This window comes from Notamacropus eugenii, chromosome 3 (genome assembly GCF_028372415.1).
Source record: "Notamacropus eugenii isolate mMacEug1 chromosome 3, mMacEug1.pri_v2, whole genome shotgun sequence".
In the NCBI taxonomy this organism is placed as follows: Eukaryota; Metazoa; Chordata; class Mammalia; order Diprotodontia; family Macropodidae; genus Notamacropus; species Notamacropus eugenii.
The window spans coordinates 341,042,182-341,052,176 of record NC_092874.1 but is presented as its reverse complement, the minus strand read 5'-3'; the positions used below and the strand labels follow the sequence as shown (position 1 = coordinate 341,052,176).

Here is a 9,995-nt window from a genome sequence, read left to right as displayed (position 1 = left end):
GACACTGTGACAGATATTATCACGCTACCTAGGCTCCCTGAATCCTGTGATTGAATATAATTTTGAATGTGAATCCATATCCTGATGTGGAGTACCATTTGAGTACTTATGTTCTAAGTGTTACCTGGAGCATTATACTGGAAGAAGATTAATTTGGGAAGACACAAAGCACTTTATCAAATTAGAAAAAAAGGATAAAAAACAAAAACCTATTCACCTTTCTCAATAAATAGTGATATTTGCTCAATCCTATAATTCAGTGGTAGAGTTTTGAGCTAATTCCTGAGAAAGACTTTAGACTAAATAATTCCCCAAATATACCCATCTGGTTGTCTTAGAATCCAGAAAAAGAAATAATAATAGGGCAAAGAGGTAATAGGACAAAGTGGGCAGAATTAGTTGTGTTTATCCTTGAGCGTACATGAAACACTGCTTCACACTCATAGCACCATAGGGTCTTTGTGGGATGTAATTTGGGAAAGCCCAACTTTGACTTTCAGATCATAAAGACCTGAAGGGGAGAAGCATTTCTTCATTTTCACCTCCTTTCTTTTTGCTTCCATTCCCTTCTAAATCAATTTACTGGGAACGGTCCATTGTAGAATTGGGGAATTAGCTAGCTTTATGTAGAAGATACATTAAAATTGGGGTGAAAAGGTATTTAATAGGCTTCAGAAGACTTCTCTGAAAGAAGAAGCTGACTGAAAAGAACTGCTTACAGCTGCAGATGGTACTTTATCCAGTCCTCTTTGGTGTTTCAGTTTTGATTACAGCCTTTACAAACTGCAGAGAAGTATCCAGTTCCTTTTTTCATCTCTAAAACCAAGCAAATCATCAACTTTTATTGAATCTTTGAATCATTAATCAGCTTGCATGAGAAATTAAAAATAAATTATTTGAGCTCTTATTATGCAAATGTTATTTATGAAATCATATCAAGTGATTATATTTCTGCAAACCACTCAGATTTATAATATGAAGATGTGAAAATATTCTGATTATCTTATTTTGTTAGTTACAAAACAATCCATAATGATAGCATAATGGTAACATAAACAGTATGGCATACCACAGTCTGATGATATACATATATATATATGTGTATATATATATATATATATATATATATATATATATATATATATATATATATATATATATATATATATATATATATATATATATATATATATATATATAATCCCTATCTCTGTGTTTAAATCACTCCCTACCCACAAATATTAGGGTCCCCAAAGAAAAACTTAGTTAGATACATTAGAACTTAATTTCTTCTTGAAATATTTGCTAAATTAAATGGTGCTACATGGAAAAAATGTAAAAAGATCATTGGAGTATGAAAAGTACAAGAGGATGGAAGCATTTAGTAAACCAGATGATGCTATGAAGCTTCTAAAAACTGTAGGAGGCAGCATAGAACCAGAATTTGCTATAGCTGAAAAAAAGACATTAGAAATCATCTAACCCAATTTCCTAACTTACTGCTAAGGAAACTGAGGTTCACAGAGGGGAGGTGATTTTCCTAAGTATTAAGGGCTGTCTCTCTTCAACTCCTTCCATCCTTGTGCAAATGAGCAGGAATGTGATTTCCCCCATTTTTTGTTTATTAGTTTAATCAGTGTAAAGTGTTGCTGAAGTTTTAATGCATAAATGAGATGCCTTATGCTCTCTTACCTTTATCAGGTATGAATAACTTTTTGATTGAATGAAAGAATCAGTCAATCAAGGGTTCAGATTGTAATTACAAAAAGTAAACTGGGAGTTAACAAATTTTAACCCTACTGCAAGGTGTGAATAATTCCTTTATCAGTTTGAGAAAATTTTAGGCTTTGGATATTAATAATAATAACAATAATCTAGTATTTGCATAATGATTTAAAGTTTACCAAGTACCTTTATCTCATTTGATCTTTACAACAACCCTGTGATATAGGTGTTATTATTACCTCCATTTTTAAAGATGAAGAAACTGAGGCCAAAAGGCTAAGTGAATTGCACAGGGTCACCTAGTTAGTAAATTTCTGAGGCAAAGTTGCTTTTCTTGGAACAATTCAAACTAAGATCTTCCGGACTCCAAGTCCAACTCTATCCATTAGGATCCCATCTGCCTGATGTCAAGAAACACAGCTGACACCACACAGGAAACATCTTATGGTTAGTTGAGAGAACCAGATATGTTTCTGGTCCTGTATATAAAAATAATATTAAATTATTGTTATTATTATTATTATTATATAAATTATAATATTATTATAATATTAATAAATTAAAATTAAAATAAATAAAATAAAATAAAATAAATAAAATAAAATAAAATTATAATATTAATAAAATAAAATTAAAATTAAAAATAATAATAAAGATAAGTTTGGCTATTAGTCAATTGGGGAATTGGTGATTTGGGTATTGAGGAGACAGATATTTGCAGCTTATACAAGAAGGCATGAAAGGTAGGAGTTAGAGATGGGCATGAGTCTAGAGGAATTGATACACTCCTATTCTCAATCTCATTGGCCATATTGTCATCAAAACTAAGAAGCAGTCAATGTATTCAGCCTTGAGAGAGACATATACTGTGAGCAGTCTTGGATACAAAATGACAGTCATCTGAGATAGTCATCAGGCAACTCAAGGGAGAGTGTGACCCCTCATAGTGGAGACAATTGTCAGCTAGGAGCTCAAGATAAGAGAAAGAATTTCCAGTACCGGGAGTTGTGAGTTATCTCTTTGTCTCACATATATCCTTCACATATGACTCACTACTATTGCACTGTAAGTATATAAGTAAGTATGAATCCACTCTTCCCATGGACTTGTATGGGAAGTTCAAGTTTTTATGAGAATGTTTTGTACCACTGGTTCTTACTGTAAATATCTTTGCTAAACCACAATTACTGGATGATTGTTAATAGAATGCATAGTGGTTGGGGCTAGTGAGCTACATGTTAGAAGTGAAGCCAAGGCTTACCCCTAGATCCCTGAAAATTATCAGAGAATAATTATGGGGCCCAACCAGTGAGGATAAGTACAAGTTTGGGGAAATAGTCTAGAGAGAATGTTATTGTTGGTAAATTGGTGGGCATGATGATAGACACTAACAGGGCATAAATGGAGTGTTATATAGTATCCCAAGGGCTCCACTTTGTTTGGAAATGTCCTAGTTAAAAACAGATGCATTATAATTATTCCTATCATAAAACTCTGTTCCTACCTCACCTATTCCTTGTTAACAGGTGATATTGTGTGACTGTTTGAATGGGATTGAGGTCAGTGACATAGCTGCACCTACTATACCCAGTACTGGAATGGGAGTGAGGGAGTGATTTTCTGTTAATTTCATGTGAACTGGAACTTGAGTTATAGAATCATAGACTTAAAGCTAGAAGGGGACACAAAGATCATCTAATCCAACTGTCTGATTTTATAGATTCTGAAATTAAGGTCTGGAGAGATCTCAAGGACGCAATGATGATAGGAAGAATTTGAATTCATATCTTCTGACTCCAAATCCATGGTCCCATGCTGTCTCTCAGGTATTTTCTTTTTTTGATTTATACATGCACAAACACTTACAACTACACATGGACATGCAGTATGCTCACTTTTCTTTAAGTACTTTTGAATATTGAGCTGAAGTTAGTTCACCTTTTCTTTCTGATTTTTTTGGGGGAGGGGGCTGGTAATTGGGGATTTTGGATCTTAAATATTTGATATACAGCTGCCTTTTCTTTTAAAGCCATTTTTACTCCTTTTTCATTAAAGTTTTGTAGCCTTATTTGAAAAAGCGGACCCCTATCTATTTTTGGTTTTCTCATATTGTTTTTGTTTTTAGCCTTTCATATGTGTTTTCCTCTGTCACTCAATCTGCTGCATTCATGTAATGAATATAAATGTGGAAGTCTGTTATTCAATGCTGCCAATAATGCCAAAAGTATTTATTTGCTGAATCCATTCTTCTGTGCCTGGGATTTTTATTTTAATAATATGATTTCCTTATATTTCAATTGTTGGTATATCATTGTGGCCTTGTGTCATTATTAATTGCATACTTTATTGATTATGCCCTAAATATGCACTACACAATAAATTGCTTCACTGTGTTAGTACATATAACTCATGCTTAAATGTCTAATGCATATTTAATGCTTACAACTGCTTTATTGCATACTTAGATGCTGCCATTATAGATCAGTCTTTTGAAAATATGGAAACTGTATGGGAAATATATTAGCATGTAAAAGGCATTAAGATTTATAGGGAATTCCTTATATGTTGACTAGAGTCTTACAAGAAGCTGCAGATATTATTAAAGTATTGAAGAAAACTGTAAAAGAGCCAAAACAGTGTAAAATACTTTTTGCAAAATAATACCAAAAAAGTCCACTAAGAAAATGCTGTGTGAATTACTAAACCCATTTGATAATTCAAAAATTCTTTATAAAAATCCCATAGGGAAAAGTACTGGGAATTGGTTTGCCAACCTCTGAGAAGAGGATTTCTTTTGGAAATCTGCAGCCTAAATGAACTAAGAGGGTATCTTACCAAACTGGTTTAGAGGCAGACTTATAAACTTCATCTGTGAAGGAAACTGATGCAAGATTCTTTCAACCAGAAATAGAGGCCTTATTTGTATGTGATACTAAATCATATTCCCTATGCAAGAAATAAAAGTCAAGTGCTAGTTCCCCAGAGTCATCTGTGCATGAGGTGAGTAAGTACTTGACACCCTGAGTTGTACAGAGAAGCCTCCCCTATATGCAGGACCAAGACTAAATATCTTATAGCTGACAAACATCTACAGGTCCAAGATATGGAACTTTTCAGAGGATTAATCTTTATCCTCCAGGAAGGCTCAGTAAAGGCCTGGGATGAGTGCATACTAGAACCACTAAGGCAGGCATTTCAGAAGGATAAGATGGAAAGTGTCAGATGATCAGCTTTTGAATACCCAAGAAAAGAAGTATCTGAGAAAAAGAAATTCTGTAATGACGTGTCAAGAATACTTGCAAATTTGAAAACTCAAGTGGTTCTGTATGTAGTCTTGGCCTAATTGCTAAGATGGCATTTGCTAACTTTAGCAATTTAATTCATCTCAAAAGAGAAATTGCTGTCCTCCTTCTTGATATATGTGTACAGCCACCTACTAAGACTAGCTGGAAGAATAGTTCTCCCTGAGAGAGCAGACATGATCACAAGTGATTAAAGGACTTTGAGATTGGATTGATTAAGGGTCTCCCTAAAGACTCTCATAGCACAAAAATAGCTATGGGCATATGATGATTTGGTAGATTAGATGAAAATGATTAAGTAATTAGGAGAGGTTACTCTAGATAACCCATCCCCAGAAAACTCAGCCCCAAGCATCATAAGAACATTGTCTCATGTGTCGGACTGTGGACATTAAACAAAAGGGTTCCATTGTTGATGGAGTCAAAAGCATGAATTCATACGCTCACACACCAAACTAGTGACAGGAAGACCCATGGACAAAATTCTTCTTGGAAAGATAAACCAACAAGGGAATGGAGACTATAATAGAGTAATATAAGAATGCCGTCCTCATAAAACAACTGAAAGGGCAGAACTACATTCTGTTACAATTTTTAAGAAGGTGATCATATTCAAGTTGGATACACTCATAAGGATATTACAACTTTAGTGTTCCAGAAGCTAGGAATGATGAACTAGGTGGTACAGCAGATAGAATGCCATGCCTGGAGTCAGAAAGACTTGGGTTCAAATCCAGTCTCTGATACTTACTAGTTTTGCCACCCTGGGCATCAGTTTGCATCTCTGTTTGCATCAGTTGTTCAACTGTAAAATGGGATCATAACAGTGCCTGCCTCCCAGGGTTGTCATGAGGATGAAATGGGATATTAATTGTAAAGTGCTTTGCATAGTGACTGGCATCTAGTAACTGGTTTATAAATGTTAGCTATTCTTATTATATCATTATTATTAGAAACTGAAGTCTAGGGGATCAGTATTGAGAAATATCTATGAGACCAGGAAAGAAGATCACGCTGGGTCACTAAAAAGTACGTATCTCTTTATCATTTGCTTATGTGTTCATGCTATCCAGATTCATAGAGGTGAGGATGACTGTCAAAGACAGCTGAACAAAGTACCATTAAACTAGCCTAATAAAGTGCTGTAACTTGGTAAATTGAGTGACAAAGACTACTCACATTTGGGATGCATCAAAGTAAGCTAGAAGATTCTTAAAGAAGAGTTGGTGTTAACATGGCCATTGTAACTCTGACCCACCAACCATCTCTTCAGTGTAGTTATTCATCAGAACCAACTTCAAAAAAATATTTGAAATTAAGTATTTTCCCAAGGATTTGGTGATTTTTGTCACAAATTCATTAAAAACTGTGCTTCAGTTCTAAAATACTGCATGACTCCTTTCATGCTTACATGATTATAAAGATATCAAAGGACTAAGGGCAAGAAAAGTTGAATTGTCTTAAAATCCACAAAATATTTTCAAGAGCTTTAAAAGCTTGGTTAATTGCCTCATGCTTGTACCAGACTGAGCCAGGTAGAGCAGTAAAAGCCTCTGCATACAGGTGCTGGCCAAGAGAATCTGGTAGCAGTCCTGTATTGGTTTTTGTAATTATGGGTATCAGAAACCAACTGCATGTGCCATAAAAGAATTTGGGAGAGTAAGACTCTCCATCTTATTTTTAAACTCATTTTTGATTTTGAAGTGTGCTATTACTAAATCACTAAAAAGTTACATGTGTGGAACTAAATTACAAGTATGAATTGATTATAATCCATTAACTTATATTTTGACCAGTTCCAATTTAGATGCTTCTTGCCAGGGATAGGTGGGAGCATTAGCCAGTTATGAATTTAGCATTAACTATTGGCCAAGGAAGAAAAATATGGTTATAGATGCTTTATCTCAAAGGTCACATGATGCTGAAACCATAGTGAGACCTATAGAATGGGTAAAAGCTATATGCAGCCAACGTGGAGTTGGGTCACAAGAAAAATAAGTTGTTATTAAAAACATAGTTGGTGATTTAGGGTCATCTACCAGAAATAATTATTTATATATATAGCCATTTCTAGTTGGAGAGAGAGATGTTGAAACTGGCGTAGCCCCTTATCCAACATGATTTTTTGTCCTAAGACGATTTCAGTTAAAAGTTGTAGGAGTCTTCATATTTTATGATATGATTTGGGATTAACATTTCAGAATAGTCACTACTCAGTTTCTTCCAGGACCACCTTTCCTGAAGAGTTCTTCTTGTGACCATCATCTTAATCTTGAATTTCAAGAGAACAGACACTCTGTTTAGGTTGAACCTGACACCAATCACTCCAGGTGGTGGGGAGGCAATTATACCTTAAAAGAGTTAAATTTCATTCATCTGTTTCAAAGGAAAGCCCTCATCTTTATTCTTCTGTGAAAACAGTTTTGGACTAGAGAAAGTGTTTTTTAATATTTCTAGAAAAACTAAAAAGGTGGTTTAAAAATATGCTTTCATAGTATGTTGACTAAGTTTTGAGGAGCAGGTGGTGAGTCTTTTGGTAGAGATTGGCAAGCACTCAGGCTCCACATTCTTAGATAAGGTCCTGTAGAACACAATCTTTCAGGTTGTATTTGTGACTTGGTCCTTAGTATACAGTCTCTTGGGTTATATTTGTGACTTGGTTTCTTGACACTGTCTGGAAGAGATGGGCCTGGACAAGGGGACTGAACATTGCTCATGAACTGATAGAAGTTATTTAAGGCAATCAACAGTCCTCATTTGTTTCAATTTAATCATGTCTCTTTTCAGTCATGGTGTATAAAGCATGAATTTGTAGGGAGGACAGGACTAAGGTATCATGGACTTGGTACAAATGTCGACATCAGTGTTAATTGACTCCAAACTAGTCCTAGTTTACCTCCTATTTCTCTTTAATGAGTTTTACATTGATATCCTTGATCAATTAAATTTTAGTACAAATTCAGTAAGAATTGAATCTTATAAGTAAAAATTCAACCTAGTATTCCCATTCTTGACAGGTCAGGGATGCATAATGGAAATGGAACTTGTCATAAGACATTCACTAGTCAGACCAATTTACTAAAAGAGGAGAAGTGGGACATCACTATGACAGAAGAAATTCCTACCTGGTCAGGATATGAAAAGTGCAGACTGACCTTTCACATAGCAAGGTGAAACAAAAATTTCTTTCGATCCCAAGGAAAGGTTAGAAAATAATTTGCAATGACAAACTTATAATTTACAACTCCACATTACTCAAGGGATGTAAGAGCTAGATGTATAATCTCACGGATGGGAAACTTTTTTTGCTCAGGAAGGACGAGCACAGTGCAGAACTGAGAGAATCCTGGTGGCCTTCATAAGGCCCTCTCTATGTTTCCTTAACAACTATAATACCTGAATGTGTCAGGCATCATTCTTTGTGGACAGCTGTTGGTATTTTCCCCTGTGCAAAAGACTATCAACTCAGCAGTGTAAACACTTTTACCTGGATTTAAACTGAACAAATCAAATTATAGTTCCCCAAATGTCCTACCTTAGAGAGTCAATTTCACTGTGCACAGTTTAAAGTGTGATGTAGTTATTGCTGTGTAAACATTAATAATATAAGACATTGGGGTAGTTTTATAGCTGTAATGTAATATGAAAGACATTGAAAACATTCATCTTTTGTACATATCATGCTTATTATGCAAAGTCTTTCTGAAGTATGCAGCCGCAGCTACTGAAGACTCAGAAAGTTCTGATTATCAAAGTCTTTGGGACTGTTAAATAGTTCAACATAAAAAATTGATATGATTTTATCAATGAAAATGACATTAGATAATGGGGGTTACCATCTACTTTGCTGTTGCACCCGAAGGACCATGGAGCCTTTCCATCTCACTTGCAGCTGGAACTTTCTGTATATATCACCTCTCCCATTAAAATGTGATTTTCTTGAGATCAGGGACTGTCTTATTTTTCTGAATCCAGGGACCAGATATTCATCAGGATGGCTGGAGATAACCCAGAATGAGGCAAGTGGGGTTGAGTGACTTGTCCAAGGTTACACAGCTACTGAGTGTCAAGTGTGTGAGGTGAGATTTGAACTCAAGTCCTCCTGACTCCTGCACTGGTGCCCTATCCACTGCACCATCTAGCTGCCCCCTGATGACCAGAAAGATACTTGCTGGAGTTAGCTGTCTCTGAGGTTATCAGTACTGCATTGTTTTATCTCATTTTTCAGGTCAGGAAGAAGTTACTCCTCTGTTTTGATACTCACTTCTAGAAGAAATATCTTTTCAAGTGGGACCTGTGGCTCCAAGGTCCTGACATTCAATAGCAGTGTTGGTGGTCTGGGGTATGAGCAAGCTTCCAGAGAGTTCCTTTCTTTGTTGGCCCGGAGTAGAGATTTCAGGCCTGAGGAAGAAAATCTTTAACTTTAATATTTTACAGCATTTGAAAAAAAAAACCAGTCTGTTGTTGTTCAGGTATTATCCAAATATTCAATATGATCTGAAATCCATCAGTCCTCTCTTTGATCACACCTGTGCTTCAGTCAACAAAGCATATGAGCAATTAAAGGGCTTATTAACATTTCCCAGTTAATTACCTAGGCTATTCAAATGAATGTTTCTAGTTACAAATATTGCAATGATTTTAATAGTTATAAAATTATCGTGTGTTCTAAATCTTAACATGTATCACATGTCCTTTATCTGTAACAGTTGAAGCATAGGTATTACCTTGTTCTTTCCTTGATGTAGAGAGAAGTGACAATTCAAAGATGTTATAAGAGAAAAATCAAAAACACATATTGTATGTGTCAGAGAAGAACCAAGGATCCAAAATAGAATCAAATGGTATTATAACAGAAATGAGCCAAGATCAAGTCCTTTTCAACAGCTCCATAAAGGTAGGTAATCTTGTTTTCCTAACATACCTTATGAGATTATGGGCACTATCAGATTCTGTAAGGTACAGTTG

General features: G+C 35.2%; 1 long non-coding RNA gene across 1 annotated transcript in view; it reads left to right on the top strand.

Annotated features, from left to right (window-relative positions):
• The first annotated feature begins 2,330 nt into the window (after positions 1 to 2,330).
• LOC140496837 (uncharacterized) overlaps positions 2,331 to 9,995 on the top strand; it is a 31,059-nt gene continuing 23,394 nt past the window's right edge. The window contains exons 1-2 of the long non-coding RNA XR_011964414.1: positions 2,331 to 3,551; positions 9,776 to 9,924. This is a non-coding gene — a long non-coding RNA (uncharacterized lncRNA). The remainder of the gene's footprint in view (positions 3,552 to 9,775; positions 9,925 to 9,995) is intronic.